This window comes from Periplaneta americana, chromosome 7, assembly GCF_040183065.1.
Source record: "Periplaneta americana isolate PAMFEO1 chromosome 7, P.americana_PAMFEO1_priV1, whole genome shotgun sequence".
Classification (NCBI taxonomy): Eukaryota; Metazoa; Arthropoda; class Insecta; order Blattodea; family Blattidae; genus Periplaneta; species Periplaneta americana.
In genome coordinates this window covers 125,269,582-125,288,344 of record NC_091123.1, presented here as the reverse complement: position 1 = coordinate 125,288,344, position 18,763 = coordinate 125,269,582, and positions in this window count along the sequence as shown.

Genomic DNA, 18,763 nt, shown 5'->3' with positions numbered 1-18,763 from the left:
AATAAAGCGATAGATTTGAAAGTAAATTCCGAAAAGACAAAGTATATATGTCTCGTGACTAGAATTTTGTACGAAATGGAAATATAAAAATTGGAGATTTATCCTTCGAAGAAGTGGAAAAATTCAAATATCTTGAAGAAACAGTAACAAATATAAATGACACTCGGGAGGTAATTAAACGCAGAATAAATATGGAAAATGCGTTATTATTCGGTTGAATAGCTTTTGTCATCCAGTCTGCTCTCAAAAAGTCTGAAACTTAGAATATATATATATATATATATATATATATATATATATATATATATATATATTTTCTCTCACTTTGAGAAAGGAACAGAGGTTAAGGGTGTTTGAGAATAAGGTTCTGAGGAAAATATTTGGGGCTAAGAGGGATGAAGTTAGAGGAAAATAGAGATAGTTACATAACGCAGAACTGCACGCTGTATTCCTTACCTGACATAATTAGGAACATTAAATCCAGATCTTTGAGATGGGAAGGGTATGTAGCACGTATGGGCGAATCCAGAAATGCATATAGAGTGTTAGAGGCCGGAGGGAAAAAGACCTTTGGGGAGGCCGAGACGTAAATAGGAGAATAATATTAAAGGATTTGTGGGAGGTGGGATTTGATGATAGAGACTGGATTAATTTTGCACAGGATAGGGACCGATGGCGGGCTTATGTGATAGCGACAATGAACCTGTGGGTTCCTTGAAAGCCATTTGTATATATATGTATGTACTTTTTTAGTTGGTTATTTAACGACGCTATATCAACTACGAAGTTATTTAGCGTCGATGACATTGGTGATAGCGAGATGATATTTGGCGAGATAAGCCGAGGATTCGCCATAGATTAACTGGCATTCAACTTATGGTTTGGGGAAAACCTCGGAAAAAGCCCAACCAGGTAATCAGCCCAAGCGAGGATCGAACCCGCGCTCGAGCGTAACTTCAGACTGGCAGGCAAGCGCCTTAACCGACTGAGCCACGCCGGTGGCTGTACGTATGTATGTATGTATGTATGTATGTATGTATGTATGTATGTATGTATGTATGTATGTATGTATGTATGTATGTATGTATTAAGTGTAAGCATGTAGCACGAGGACATACAGCTGGTAATTGACGCCCGAAGTGTCGGCTCCAGTGGACTATCTGTCGGCTCTTCTGCCGGTTGTCCGCATTCGGCCGTATACGGGCTAACAAATATTCGGCCGTTCACGGTGCCAGTGGACTGCTAGGCACATTCATTCTTAGTGGCAATGTATTCCTTAACCCTTAAATTGACGAAGTGTCCTATAGGATACAACAGGTTAATAGGCTATATGCTATAATTTTTATAGAACAATAGAAAAAAATAGTAGATTTTTATTTTATTTTATTGTGCTTCCTCAAATTAGAGGCTGCCATAAGACAAAGCATACAAAACAATATAAATGATGATAACAGAGTAAGAAAAAAGGTAAACAAGTACACAAACAAACAATGGCAAATTACAGAATAAAAAAAGTTTCAAGTAAAGAAGCAATTAAAGCTAATAAGAGAAAGAAAAAAGATAATGTTGCGTTAGTTTTTTCATTACACTGAATTAGAGTCCATATAGGTGGTTTCGTAAAAGTTTGACTGACTCTCTAATTATGAGGAGGGCCAGTTCATTCAGAAACAATTTGTGCAGTCCTAGGGTCTTACAAAATTGAGAAGAGAAGTTAGGTATCGTTCCTCTTGCTCCAAACATCAATTCCTTAACACTGATATCGTGAAGCTGGTATTTATCTTTATAATACTGGAATGTTGGAACGCTGATTGCTCGTTTCTCCTCATGTACGACTTCAGGCTGTCCTTTATAAGTTTCAAATCTGATGGTGGGGTCAATTATCATACCCTGAGACAGGGATTCGCTAATGGCGATTATGTCAATTCGTCTGTTACTACCATTGTCGGTAGTTCCGTGGACTTCTTCATAGACGGTGTATTTTAGTTTTCTATGGACACCGGCCAGTTTAGTTGTAATTGCATGGTGCCTAGTAAAATTTCACAATACTATAATATTGTACAACATATAAAATACAGACATTGTGATAGTTGTTTTCTTTACAGTCCGACAAGGTTTCATAAACTAGTGTGAGAAATGAAGTTTTTCAAATTGTCTTAGTATTTCTTGATATTCTTGATTTCTTGAATAAACTTTATAACTGGGCGTTAATGCATGGGATGAAAATAAATGGTTCTAAAAGTAGATCTATAACATTTTGTAAAACCCGAGAGGAAACTAGTCTTAATTACGAATTCAGTGGTGTTGTAATTCCGCAAGAACAATGTTGTAAATACCTAGGAGTGTATTTAAACTCCAAACTTTCTTGGGGAGAGCATGTTGATAATGTTACGGGTAAAGCATGGAGGGCACTTCACTTGATTATGAGAATCTTGAGAAAGGCTAGCCCCAAATCGAGGGAAATAGCATATCTAACGTTAGTGCGACCGTTAATGGAATACGGAACTACATGTTGGGATCCCTATAGAATATATCAGATAAATTCCTTAGAAAGAATCCAGTATAGGGCAGCTAAATTTGTTAAAGGTAAAAGAGAAGATGGAAACGATACGATAAAAGAACTTAGATGGGAAACTTTGGAAGACAGACGTAGGAAAACTAGAATAACATCATTGTATAGAGCACATCTAGGTCAGAAAGCATGGGTAGACATAACGGCTCGGTTAGAAAAGTCAACGTACTATGGTAGGAACGATCATGATTTTAAAATCAAATGTAGGAAACAGAAAACGGATGTAGGTAAATTCTCATTTTTAAATAGAACTATAAATGATTGGAATGACCTACCTGCAGCGGTCTTTGAGGGCTGTCCTTCCTTAAGGAGATTCAAGAATAACTTAAAAAGTTGTGTATAAAGTGCAAATTAAAATTAAGGTGACATTTAACATTTAAATTTTTAAGGTGACATGTATTTATCTAGCCTAACGAGTTACTTCCTTGGTTTGAATTGTAAATTATTTAAAAATAGCGTGTAAGAGGGCTTTAGACTAGAAATGTTTAGTTTAAATGTAGTTCTGTTTATAAGTATGCATAAGAGTGTAATTATTTCACTTATTTGAACTGTTGTATCAGTGAAGCGAGGTGAGTCAGTGAAGTTATGGTTTTACAGTGCAGTGAATAGTTCCGATCAGTGATAATTTATAGCGTCAATGAAATGTGTTCTATAGTGTCAGTGAAATGTGTGCTAAAGTGTCAGTGAAATGTGTGCTAAAGTGTCAGTGAAATGCATCGTAGTGCCACTACAGGGAGTGAGATGAGAGTAAAGTGAAAGACTATTGAAACTTATGTAGGGCCTATACATAATTATGTAGGTTGTATTGTAAAATTAGGTATTTCATTTATGTTTTATTATTATTGTGTTAAATTGTATATGTATTGTAAAATTGTATTGTGTACTGTAAATTTTATTGTGTATTGCTTATCATTTTATTGTGTATTGTTTATATTGTGTATACCACTGCCACCGGGTGCTTGCCCACTTGCAGTGTAAATAAATACATACAATATAAGCAAGGCCTTCGATAGCATTGGCCATAGTCATCTGGAGCAGACATTGTCTTCCCTAATCATACCTCCCAAATTATCTAACCTCATCATTGGCTTGCAAAATGGAAATTCCACACAAATTGAAACCAACCATCAGAAGACGAAGCCTGTCATTATCAAAAAAGGAGTTTTACAAGGTTCGCCCCTCTCTCCTTCATTGTATAATTTATCTACAGATCATATATTGACAGATTTGTCATGTAATGAGAATTTAGAAGAGTTTGGATATTCTTTAATGCCTGATCTCCCAAATATAAATATAATGGCATTCGCTGATGACATTGTCATTTTGGGTAAAGATGTAGGATGTGCTAAAAATCTCACCTGCCAAGCTATTTCCAAGTTTGAAGAAATTGGATTACAAATTAACCTAACCAAATCCAAAGTCTTGTCCATTGAAAATGGATCTCTTGAATATAGTGCTTTAACCTTAACTTCGGGTCACTCAATACCATCCATAACTCCAGATGAAACCATTAAATATCTTGGTGTCAATTACAGTTCTACAACGGTCTTCGATCCTAGAGCAACAATGGACAAACTGAAACAAAAGCTGGAAGCTATAGCAACATCATCTCTTTTACAGCCGTACCAGAAGTTTCTCATCATATCCACCTTTATATGTCCTTCACTTATTTACACCTTTCAAACGACTCTGATGAAGAGAATGCCTTTAAAGGTTCTCTCTGATGCTGACATTCTGATTAGAACTACAGTAAAAGAAATTTTAAATCTTCCATCCGACACTCCAGACAATATGCTTTATTCACCTAAGAAATACAAAGGACTTGGTCTTTATAAAGCAAGCTGGGAAGCTTTTCTACAGTTTATCAACGCCTGCAAATTGCTTGCAAATACAAACAACATATATGTTTCAAATACACGTGATTTGACCAATGAAATACAAGCAAGTCTGGATAAACTTGGATTGGCAAATATTGACTCCTCTGATCAGATAAACGTACCATCTTTACGAAAACTCCTACGAGATAAAGAATTTGATTCCTGGTGTACGTTGTCTCAGAAAGGAAAGGGAGTCATTCTATATAAAGAATACACGCCTGGTAATAAATGGCTATCTAAACCGAATGGATTGACCAGCAGCGAATGGAAGGACGCTATTAAGATGACTGCCATTGTATGTCCAGTACGTGCTCTACCAGGTAGGTCTCAGAATGGAACCCACTGCCGACATTGTCGGAGTGAGAAAGAAACACTTGCTCACATTCTGGGAGCCTGTCCTCATGGAGAACTACTGAGGAATAGTTGTCACCACAAGATTCGATCCCTCCTAGCATCGGCCCTACGAGGAAAAAACTACCAAGTAGAGGAGGAGGTCCATGGTTTGTCCACAAATGGATCTACAAGGCGCATTGACATCATCGCTATCCCGACAAGATCAACAAGCGGATTCATAATTGATCCAACTGTAAGGATGGAAACATACGAAAATCAATCTGCTGAGGTACATCAGGAAAAATGCGACATATACGACCCCACTATACCATATTATAAGGAAAAATATCATCTAACGTCGATCGAAGTTATTGGATTACTGATTGGGGCTAGAGGAACCATCACAAAAAGATTCGCGCATTTTTGCAAGCAGTTTGGTCTAGGAAAAAGTCTTGTCACTGAAGTATCTATGTCTGCAGTGAAGGGATCTATAAAAATCTTAAGAAACCATCTCTACAGTTATACAGATTGAGCTCTTTGCTATGGCGATCTGCTCACTTAAGTTGGGTCTTGCAACCAGTGCTAAATAGACGACTGTGATCATCCAATAGCTAATAGATACTAGGAAATTTTATGTATCTTCTGGAATTAATGATGTTTTGTTTAGTCTTTTCCAATTATTTCTAATTGTGCTATTTCTTATTCTTTTTCTTCTCCATTGTTTTATTTTTTTCATTATAACAACAATTTTATGGTAAGCTTTGTCTTCTAGGCAGTATGTCTCAGTACTATAAATTATAATAATTATATTTCAAATTAATAATATTCTATCCTATATTCTATTGTTTTGAAATTAATTTCATTTAGGGTAGATTTGTACAGGTACATCTTCCTTGTTAATTGCTGTCTCTATGTTCTAAATAGGCCTTTGCTTCCATTTTCTTTGAGAGTGCCTTCATTTGCTGACAAAACCAAGATTATTGATTTATGTTCGATTTAATTATCGTTAAATTTCCTTTATCGAGACCTTATTATTAATAATAACGTATTTTTATGAATTCCATGCCCTTCCTTTAGTTGCTCATCAATATTTCTATTAGTCCCCATTGAGGTAAAGGCCAAGGGCCTGGGGATTGTTCTCGCACGTAGGCCGCTTGGGTAGGTTCATTGTACTACCGCTGTCTAGTATATACAGTCACGAAGCTTGAGTTGTGAGGGTACTAGGAACAATAGACTGTGCTGGTACTATTTCGCATTGTCTGTGATGAGTCCATAGTAGCGATCCTAGTGGTTAGCAGCTATCTATGGATGCATATTCCCTACGTATTGAGCTTCGTATACTAGACTGTGGTACTACTCGGAATGAAATGATGTGCAGACCACTAGCGCTCAGATTTCCATCCCCGAACTCCCCTACAGCCTACAGAATCCCTTTCACATTTTCACAAGATAACATAAGACCAGGGAAGAGTCCATGGCACATAGCACTGCTACCAGCAACTAATCACCACATACCACGGAGTCCAAGTTCAGTGGCGGCTCGCAGCCGTCTATACAAGGAGCGAGCTCGAAATACTCGAATGGAAAAGAAACGGAGATGATGATAAAAAAAGGGAAGCAGTTTATAATTACGATGGTGAAATGAATCAAAGATCTAACTCCGAAATTTACCCAGAAATTCTGCTTCATTTGATTGAGAGTAAGCCTCGGAAAGAATCTCAATCTGACTTTTAACCCAGCCAACTTCTTTCACGGTCAAACATTTTAGTTACTCCACATGGGTGAACTGTCAATATATGAATCTAATTTTTTTTGTGGCGTGTATTGGATACCTTCATCTTCCAGAAATATACGCCTAACTGTGTACATGTTATATGAGTGAACAATGGCTGGATAGGGATGGACAATGACGCAGTCTATGCCGGCCATGCAAGCGAGAGCCGAGCTGAACGCTCGTATTGAAATTCATTGTCAACGAAAGTGCTACGAATTATGAGCTTACATTCTGAAAAATATTTTATCAGAAATTCTTTACACACTGTGAAATTTGTGCTTCAGTCACTAATTCTTGCATTCATGTTACACAGATCTGAGGTGGTAGTGGTGGTAGTAATATAATAATATAAAATCGAGTATATCATTCCTCGTAGGAAGTCTTTTCATTACGGAATTGAATAATGCACACATACTTGTCAATCTCTGAAGACCTTATATTCTTGTCGAGACAGAGAATATCTTAGTGGTCGAATTTCATGGAAGATCTAATTTTAGTGTGTGTATGTGTGTGTGTGTGTGTGTGTGTGAGTGTGAGTGAGTGAGTGAACGACTGAGTAGGGGTTTGAAAGCTTCCAATTACTGTCTCAGTGCCTTGTCTAGCCTCATTTCTCTCGACTTGTTGAAGAAATCAGTTTATCGAATCAGCGCATACCTCGGAAAGGAATGTATTGTTGACAGCGTTAGTGATGCCCAGCAAACATGTCTTCCGCTCTGGAAGTAGCTACATCTCTGTTTATGAAACGAATGACAATTAGTCTTTGCAAATACCATTTCGATTTTTAAATGTCAAATCCATTAACAAGTATCTCTCTAAACAACCATCCCACCTGCTTTGTAAATAATATTAGCTTAATTGAATTCGAAATATCAGATCTAATTAGCTACACACAGCTAATAGCTATACATGATGGAACGAGTAGCCCTATGTCTAGGATTATGTAATGAACTTCGAGAAAGGAGAGGAGAAATATTCGCTCCGGCGCCGGAGATCGAACCGGGGTCCTAACCATTGAGCTACGCCGAAGTTCAATCCACAGCACCGGATCGAATCTCTCTCCTCCAGTGTTTTTCCCTTTGTGGCCTGACTCCAAGTTCGACATGTATGTTGCCATTTATATTAAGTCAACTGCTATTATATAAGGAGCGCATTCAATTGAGTGACTTGGTGGCCGGGATTCCACAGTAATATGCATTGTTTCTCGAAGAATCTACGTAAAGATTAATTTGTTCCTACAGAATATATCTGTTATCGTAACAATTGATATTACAGGAGAAAAATTCGCTCCGGCGTCGAAGATCGAACCCGAGTCCTTTGTTCTACGTACTAAGCGCTCCAACCATTGAGCTACGCCGAAGTTCAATCCACAGGACCGGATCGAATCCCTCTCCTCCAGTGTTTTTCCCTTTGTGGCTTGATTCCAAGTTCGACATGTATGTTGATATTTATATTAAGTCAACTGTCTTTACCGGCGGGGAAGTGTTGTAAATGTAATCTATTTCGATCCAAGCATTCAATTATTTCATTTCTGTTAATTAAATACTTTTGTTTTACAGTTCCATTTCTATTGTATCCCTTTAAACACACTTTCCTAAGTTTTGCTAGAGAAACAGTTTCCCTGCTGATATTAAGCACTTACCATGTGGGAGGGATGATACTGTATTATGTGTGGATCCTGGCTTCGATGCGAAATTAAATACTTGAACGCTACGGCAGACTTGGTTGAACGTGGTGGAGGCATGGTAGTTTTGCTGTGATGAATTTGTCGCAGGGAAATGAAAGAGAGGAATACTGGCTGCACGTGTAATGGGAAAAGATTATAAAGACACAGGACTAGCTTGCAAAATTGAATGAATATGAATGCAGCTTTCAAAGTAAGTTACCTTGACAGAGTCGTTTTAAAGTTGACGGTATATCGCTAAGCACGAAACCCTTTCTGTACAACAGTAACAACAATAATATTATGCAAATCTAGTCTTACAGGTGAAGCTCCCTGTAAAGCAGATTTGAATAATTTCAAGGAAACATTGTTCCGGGGCCGGGTATCGATCCCGGGACCTCTGGTTGAACGTACCAGCGCTCTACCACTGAGATACCCGGGAACTCCACCCGGCACCGTCTCAACTTTTCCCTTTATATCCACATAACTCGCGTGGGCTGACGAAACGCCAGAGACCCCACAACGAGTGCACAGTCAAGTCACACAGAGATTGTGTGCACTCGTTGTGGGTCTCTGGCGTTTCGTCAGCCCACGCGAGTTGTGTGGATATAAAGGGAAAAGTTGAGACGGTGCCGGGTGGAGTTCCCGGGTATCTCAGTGGTAGAGCGCTGGTACGTTCAACCAGAGGTCCCGGGATCGATACCCGGCCCCGGAACCATTTTTCCTTGAAATTATTCAACAATAATATTAATATTATTGGTAATAATAACAAAGATAATGATGAAAATAATAATGTAGATTATTATTAATTAATTAATTCATTCATTCATTCACTCATTGTTCTGCCCGAGGGCAGATGTTTCACTGCAAACCCAGCTTTCTCCAAGCTTTCCTATTTTCTGCCTTCCTCTTTGTCTCCTCATGATCTATATATCTTAATGTCTTATACCATCTGATATCTTCTTCTGCCCCGAACTCTTCTTCCGTTCACCAATGTTTCCAGTGCATCCTTCAGTAGACAGTTTCTTCTCAGACAGTTACCCGACCAATTCCTTTTCCTCTTCCTGATCAGTTTCAGCATCATTCTTTCTTCATCCACTCTTTCTAACACAGCTTCATTTCTTATTCTGTCTATCCACTTCACACATTCAATTCTTCACACATTCAATTCTTCACCATATTATTATTATTATTATTATTATTATTATTATTATTATTATTATTATTATTACTACTACTATTATTATTATTATTATTATTATTATTATTATTATTATTATTATTATTATTATTATTATTAGCGAACACACCGGAGATTTTTTTGGTAATTTATACCAATTAATCCAAATAACAAAATATGCTAAAAATCCTTCAGATGTAACTACATTACGAAGTCGATATACGAAATTCGGAACTTAAATAGGACTTATGTTCAATTTTGTTTACCATTAATTTAGAAGTGTTCACATTTGAACTTCTAACATGCCTCAATAAAAGTTTGGAATTTCTAAAGCGTCACATATCGAATCGTAATACAAAACCACACAACTGAAGCACTCTTACAGAGTTGTTATCGGTTTGGTTTACCGATGTCTAGGCTTGCAGGTCCTCGGCGAGGACTGCGGTTGCGGGCGCTAGAATTATACACTAACAGCGGAATTAAACTACAACACACTTGCTTTATATTAGATGCTGAAAATGTGGAAGCTTTAGTCCCACACAAGTGAAATAGCCCATAAATGTTTTCGTTCAATTTCCACTAAAATTATTGTAATTTCAGACGCTCGTTTAGAAGAAACCACGATTTATCTGAGAAAAATACGAGCTATGGGCCAATTACGCCGCTTTCGATGGAGCCTAAAAACCAGTGGCAATAATTCACTCGCAAATATGAGTCATCTTCTTCTAGAATATGCAGTGGGCAATAATCTCCTTACTGGTCCGGCGAGTCAAACTTAAAATATGTGTCTTGCGCACAAGCACGCTTTCTTTCAGACTCAAATATCGATCCGTTCCATGCGATATCTCACAAGAAACTACACTCACAACAATCGCACAATTGCACAACGCGCATGGGCACGTCCAACGTTAAGGGGAATGGGGAAGCAGAATGGGCGGCAGACGGCAGACTAGCGCCGGCCGGTACACATACCATAGGTCGGTAAACCAAACCAATGACATCTGTACTATATAAGAAATATAAAAGTATCTCCTTTCATGTACCATGAAGGCGTCTGAGTGGCATGGACTTATAGCTATTTGCTTTCATATCCTCGGCACTAAAATTAATTAATGTGGTCAACACTACGTTCCGTCGGCATTTTATCCCAGGAAAGACCCGATAGTTAATTAAGAGATTGAGTGGAATCTAGAGTCATTTTGAAATATTCTACCATTATCTGCAATTGAAGTCAGTGAGATACATGGCTGCACTAATTCTAGCTAGCAAAAGTGATCTAAAAATAAAAAAATGAATTTATTTGAGAGGTGATCAATTTTATTGTGTTAATGGATTAATTTTAAAGTGATAAAAATATTTTTTCAAGGATAAAATTTAATGTTATTCTTGAAATGTGACAGCTTGTAGCAAATTGTTAAAGATAAACAGACAGAAGCGTAACCTAGCACAACTAAAATGAAAAATAAAAATTTTGACTTAGACCTGTAAAGATCAACGTAAATATTAATTTTTGATACTACAGAATATATCTGTTATGGTAACAATGATTATTAGAGGAGAAAAATTCGCTCCGACCACTCCGGGTATCAAACCCGGGTCCTTGGTTCTACGTACCAAGTGCTCTAACCACTGAACTACGCCGAAGTTCAATTCACAGTACCGGATTGAATTCCTCTCAACTAATGTTTTTCCCTTTGTGGTCTGACTTCAAGTTCGACATATTAAATCAACTGAGTGCGCTCCTTATATAGACTAATGGCAGTTGACTTAATATAATGTCAACATGTATGTCGAACTTGGGAACTTGGTGTCAGGCCACAAAGGAAAAACACTAGAGGAGAAGGATTCGAGCCGGTGCTGTGGATTGAACTTCGGCGTAGCTCAGTGGTTAGGCACTTTGTGCGTAGAACCAAGGACCCGGGTTCGATCCCCGACGCCGGAGCGAATTTTTGTCTTCTAATAATCACTGTAATGATCAGACAGATAAGTCACTCCTTGTGGCTGTAGACATTAAATAATACGTAATACGTTGTCACATGTGGAGCTTGCGTCGAAAACCGGACAAGTCTATTCTGCTTTACAGAAAAATGCCCTCGAGTTACTGTACAGTTTTGATTGGAAATGGTTTGGACATGTTCATTTTTGGTTAAAAATATACATTACTCTGGCCGCAAAACCAGGTGGCCCGGGTTCGAATCCCGGTCGGGGCAAGTTACCTGGTTTAGGTTTTTTCCGGGGTTTTCCCTAAATCCAATACGAGCAAATGCTGGGTAACTTTCGGTGCTGGACCCCAGACTCATTTCATCGGCATTATCACCTTGATTTCATTCAGTCTCCAAATAACCTAGATGTTGATACAGCGTCGTAAAATAACCCAATAAAATATAAAAAGACAATCTAACTCTGTTTGATAGACTGACTCAACAATCATGAAAGCAATGATCTTCAGTGACACGCGCATGTATGTTTAACGGTAAAATAAATACAAATACAGTTCGGAAATGATGTATTGATTGTATTTTGTATGCTGAAAAATTTGAAGTTCTTTATTAACGTTTTTCTTGAACTGCCGTTTTGTCACATCCAAGTAGTTAAAGTGAGAATTTGTTTCTTTATATTTTTTTCTATAAATATTTTTCCTGCAGTACGTTATTTCCTTTTGAATATTAGTCGTCCCGATTCATTACAGGATATTTTGAAACGTTACTCCAAAACGATGTTAATTTTATGAGCTTTCATCTGAAAATAATTTGCTTCTGTAATCAAGGCTTGATCGTATGAAATGCTGTATGGTAGCAACTAATTCTGTGTTAATTATGAAATGTTTATACATATTTTTTCCGGTATTTAATTACGGCTTCGTTTATATAAATGGTTCATAAAATTGGTATTAATGAGCAGCCTTGTTGTACTTCTTGTTTAATTTCTAGTGTATGGATTCCAACTACATAGAATTTGCCACTTTTAATGAGGGTATGTTCGTACATATTTTATTTTCATCGCGTGAAATTTTGTATCAATGATTTTAATTTGCTCTATAATTTGCTATATTAGCCACTTACTTTTTCATAATGAATAAACAGTAAACGAGTTTTCAGAGTGCGTTCTCTCTTTTGTCATAATCAACCACTCTAATGAACGTAGCCTCTGTAAAACAGGTGTAGTATTTTCTTTTTCAAAATCGATTATAAGAATAGTGTCAGAGGTTATAATATTATGTAGTCGTGGAATTATTATTTCGGGAATGTTTTTGTAACTGAGTTAATAGAATTATAGTTGGATTAAATTGTAATGATCAAATTATACAGGGTGTTTCAGAAATCCTATTACAGACTTCTAGGGGTTGTAGAGGGGACTAAGTAGATAAAGGTTTGATTAAGAACTCATGTCCGGAAATGTATCGTTTCGATGCAAAATAAGTTTGAAGATCGATTCGATGTAAAATCTCCCGCTTCACGGTACGCAAACAAAATGGGCTGAGGGCGACTTTTGCAGTTCCCTGATGTCGTGTGTCTTCTGTTTACAATCAGTTCTGCTTTCACATTAGTTGTTGATTCAATCATTGAGCAGTACTGGACGAGACAGCAGTCCCCTGATATCGTCTGTCTCGTCCTGTAGTGCTATAGTACATTATGCAACGAGCCTATAATGGTAGTAATTAAGACCCGAGTATGTTTATGAAACGAGCGTCTTAATTACCATTATAATCAAATTTCATACGACTTTTTATGCTCGACCATGTTTATAACTTGAAATTATTCATAAGTATTCATGTTATTCTTATCTGACTGAGGAGCGGAACTGATCCCGTGCAATACGTCGTAAATTGTGAGATGTGCGTAGACGTGAAAGTATTGATTTTTTCCGAGAAACAAATGTCGACATTGACCTTGATATAATCTAGAGAGTAAAATAAACATTTATCTTGATATAACCTTGAATTTGAATTAGACATTAAAAACGAGATAACAAACTGAATTTATTTGAATATTATTTACAATTAACGCTAATTATTATAGTAACAGAACTGACTTTATTTCAAATATAGGTGATTTATTGTGCAATTGATGAAATGAATTTGCGGGAATGTGCTTTGTGAAAGGCTGGAAGAGACGGTGAATTGATGTTAATGTGTGTGTTGTTTTTTTCGACTGAGTGTAATATTGTATTTGAGATTTCAATTTTATTTTGGATCGATTCTTCAACATAACCTTCTGCGACAGTATTGGATTTCCAGCCTCCGTGACGTTTCAATGTTGTGATGTCGCCGCCAGCGTCTACTAAAATTGTCGCAGAACTCTTGCGAAAACAGTTGTCTTTCGATTGCATATCCGAGAATAATAGATACTTGTGCTTTCATATTGCTACAATGGTATTTTCTGATTGGTGGAACACCTGAACTTTAATGAATAGGTGTACTTTAATGGGGTCCATTAAAGGGCTGCTACCAGGTGTATAATTACTACATTTCGGCACGGTCAAGCATAAAATAACTTTTCTCTTAGCATTATTTATTTTGGTTCTCCAATGTGACATTTGAGCTTAAATGAACTATTTACAGAAGTTCTGTTGCTGAAGTACAACAGTGAATAGGAATTTGTAACAATGATTTGTTAGGTGGACGCAAGCAAACTTATTACGCATGTCGTTTTAAAATGTTTATCATCATAGTAATGTAAGCAATTCAATTCAAAGTGAGAGAGATTATATTTTCTGGATTATAAGCCTTTCATTTGTCGCCTTCTGCATAACGTCTGTACAAAATTTTCCGCAATGAAAATTGACTATTACAAAAAAACTTTCCCTATTACATTTTCATTTGCATTCATTTAATGTTCTTTTGACGAAGGCTTTTTTTCACATGAATATTCAAATTTTCAGGTTTTAATGGTGCTAAAAATTCAGTCGTGTTAGAGAAAAGAGTTAATAAAACGTAATTTAAATTTTTAATCGACAAATAGCTTCAGTATAAAATGTGTTTTAATGTAGGTCACGTGTATAGACACTGGCACTCAGACTTTTAAATAATGTTAGATTTCGTAGCATAGTTTGTATACAAAAAATTCCTTTGAATAAACGAATTATACAAAATGTTCCAAAATAACATCAACGAAATGTCAGAATTATATGAGGGGCTCACAACCAGTGATCAGTTTGTGGATTAATACAATCTCGGATGAAGAAAACTTAGATTTATTCATTGCCATAACAAACAAAGTCCATAACTCATTTGTTACTCCACAGAGGGCAGTATTTCCTATGGAAGGTGAAGGTTGCTAAGCGTGAGCCAGGAACTTTAAGACTCAATATCTCAGAACTATTCCAGATGGACTTGGTCCACTCTGGTTGTGAACCCCTCATATATCTAAAACATCTCTCTAGTTATGAATGTTTAATTCGACCTGGTTGGCGAGTTGATATAGCGCTGGCCTTCTATGCCCAAGGTTGCGGGTTCGATCCCGGGCCAGGTCGATGGCATTTAATTGTGCTTAAATGCGACAGGCTCATGTCAGTAGATTTACTGGCATGTAAAAGAGCTCCTGCAGGACAAAATTCCGGCACATCCGGCGACGCTGATATAACCTCTGCAGTTGCGAGCGTCGTTAAATAAAACATAATACTTTTATGAATGTTTAATGCTAACAAAATCCTCATCAGAGTAAACATGCAATGGGCCAAAGAGCAGAGTCCTTGTGGTACACGGTGATGGTGATAGTAGTGATGGTAGTCAGTCATACATCGTTACAGGTTAAGGCAAAACAAACGAATACATCGAATTAATTACAGAAAAGGAAGATACAGATCCTGTAAGAATTTGGTATAAAAGTAATTGTGGAACAGGTTTTCTCAGAAAACTATGTTTCTAGAATAACTCTTCACGGGTTCTCAGCCAGGTGAGTTGGAGATTAGCTTCCAAGCTTTCGACGGCTAGCTCTGCCATCTTCTTCAGGGATCTAGTGATGTGGGACGGAGATTTGATCAAGTGATCACGGAACGGGGCGAGGAGGAGATGGCTGGTGTTTGCCGTTAGGATGGCAAGACGGTGTCATCTGTTGTTTGATGACAAGGCATGTGAAGGCCGTCGGAAGAAGCGCCGTGAAATCTAAATCTGCAATTTGAGAGGTCCCTGTCCTTTCAAATTGCGACTAATTGAGTGACCTCGTACATTTAATAGACAATTTATAGGTTCTGAACTAGGGCATACGTCGTGTACAAGAAAAGGGGAATATATATGGGGAAAGGCATATAGGTCCGTGGCCCATTTCTTATAGGGCTCATCCCGACATTTGTCTTACACCTTAGGAAAACCACGGAATACGTTAGGCAGGATGAGTTGTCTCATATATAAGAGACTAGCCAATTTGGCTATTATGTAGGAGGTGATTGTTGTCATGAGCCTTGTTGAATCGCCTCAATTTAGAGACCAGTCATTTGGCTTTATGGTAACTCAATTACGAAGAGAGGGGAGAGATGTAATTATTAATTAATTTAGAGTAATTAGGGAGATTCATGGGGATATGAGTGAAGGTCCGTGGCCCATTTCTTTTAGGGCTCATCCCGACATTTGTCTTAGCGCCTTAGGAAAACCACGAAAAAACCTTAGGCAGGATGAGTTGTCTCAATATCAGAGACTAGCCAGTTGGCTCTTAGGTAGAATGACTCTATGAATCGATGGATATATACTAGCCCATTGGCTCTATGATAGTTCCATCGATCAACAAATGTAGATATTGTTAGGGAGGGATTTTGTTTAGCCCAGTTAAGACAAGGTCATTTTAAAGCGGTTGCACTATCCAAGGAGTCTCATGGAGTTGAGTCGTGGCTACCAAAACCTGGGAGTAACGCCAGCCTCCCTGTCCTCCTGTCTCAAGAGTATAGCTAATGGACCTGTCTGGTGTCTACGGCGTAACCTAGGATCATACTGGCCGAGGCCAGATATGAGCGGGTTGGGGTTAGCAGGAGCTTCCGCATACAGGTTCCTAGCCAGTCGAGCAATGAACTCGTCTATGGTTGGCAACTCTAGTTCATCATGGACCTTTCTTCTCGAGGCGACTCGGGGGAGATGGGTAATGAGTCGAATCACCTGGTTTTGGATAACTTGGAGTTTACGGAGATGGGACACTGCCGCAAACCCCCATGCGGGTGCGGCATAGGTAATGACCAAAGCTCGGAACTTGGGGACTTGTGTCTTTGAACGTGGCTAAGCGACCGGACTTCAATGTCAACAAACTCCCGCTTCCAGCACAGAGGTACTGTCAGGTCTGCTATAAAAGTGGTTCCTGGCTGAAACAACATAATGATAATATTATGGTAGGTTGAAACAAGTAATTTTATAGCATATATATAAACAAACGTGCAAAATATATCAAATTTACAGTTCTGCTCTGTATATTTTATTACAGCGTATGACTACATACATTCCAATATTTTTCGAACCCATACCTTCTTCGTCTGTTAGTTAAACATGATTTGAAACGAAAGAACTTATTTCCACGTCACATGAAGTGACGGGAGCAAAATTAATTTTTATTTTATTTATTTTAACTAGCTACCTACTGAATACAAATTACATTTATAAAACAAAAATGTTTCTAGCCACTACCGTAACAGCCAGGCTCATGTACGGTGTGGTCTTAGTCAATAATATAACATAAAATTTACAAGGACACTTTACTAAATACAGTAAGTAACTTAATTCAAACCAATAAATACAACACAAGAGCAAGAATAAAGAAGAAAGAGAAAAAGGGAGAAAAATACACATTTAATATAAATTGACAATTCGACAGAATCCAGTGATATTCAATAAAAACAAGAATATAGTAGACAGAAATAAAAGGTAAAAAAATACATTTGTTAATATTATATTATCGTGGATAATTTTACAAATTTATTTTTTAAAAGCTTCAATTTTTTAAAAATTTCAAATTTGGAAAATGGTTTGTAATTGTATTACAAAGTCTTAGGCCGAAATAAGGTATTGAATGTTTCCACTGTCACTGTTTCCTGTTCGATTTTCAGTAGTTGCTACCTGACCTCGTATGTGAGAAAGATAAGTATCCTAAATTTGTCTCGAAAATAGTTTTCAATTTCTATGTCACTACTAGGGAAGGTTCCACTACGACTTGATCCATGGCTATGGACAAATTTTCCACCGATTTAAGGGACTGCAATGTATTTCAATGAATGCCCGTTTCCAATCTCTAGTTTGTGTTTGACACAAGTTACAAAATATAAACTCTCCATTCGAAGAAAATAATGTATCTCCTCAGAATTCCTCCACGAAATTCTGTACCTAAATTTTAAGAAATATATTTTCAAACGTATACAATACCCATTCGAATAATACGTATTTTCTTATTTTCAAACAGACCGTTTACCTCTAATTAATTATCTGAATGTCATTGGCTTCGACACGACACAGTTTCCTCGTCCGTCTTCCTGTCATTCGATGTGACCACTTTCTTAGTACACACGACTGTCCCTGAGCACTTGCAGGGTGAGTTTTGTGTACGCTGTACCTGTAACCTCATGCACACGACACACAAGTCCCCAAGTTCCGAGCTCTGGTAATGACTGCGAATGAGGGCCTTATACATGGTAAGTCCTACCCCCAGGTTGTCGGGAGTTAAGGCCGCCAGAATGGGATAGTGTCTAACTATCAGGCCGTTGGCCTTACGAAGAAGGGATTGGATGTGATCTCGGAAGGTGAGATGAGAGTCCATAATGATCCCTAAATATTTAATTCGGTTCATCTACGGCATTTCTTGTCCGAAAAGTGTGGGTGGTGGTGGTATGTCTTCGAGCCTCGCTCTTAGTGAAAAGAGTATGGCCTGACATTTCTCTACATTGACCTTGATTCTCCAGTCGTGGAACCACGGCTGGAGGTGATCTAAGATCGACTGCAATCTACGGGACGCAAATCTATAGGTTTTTGCCCATCGCCAAGAGGGCAGTGTCGTCTGCATAGATATACAGTACTGTTGTTTACATGGTGACAATGGACTTACTTGAGACGATGGACAGCAGAAACATGTCAAACTGAAGACTGCTGACAATAGCGGAAGGGATAAGATAACGAGTCAGCTGGTGGCGCAGCGGTCCCGGGTTCGACTCCCGGTCAGGACGAGTTGCCTTGGTGGACGCGGCACCAACCGAATGCGCCTGGCGGTCGGGACTAGGAACTAGCTCCTGATTGGCCCGCAGCGGGAAGCCCTACTTTTGCATATATACCGGCTAGACGTGGCAGAAAATAGAATCCTACATTGACCGGCAACTAAACAGACTACAGGACGAAATAGTGACATTCACTATCTCCTTACTCACTACAGACACAAACCCCACGAAACGACACACGACACTTGCCACA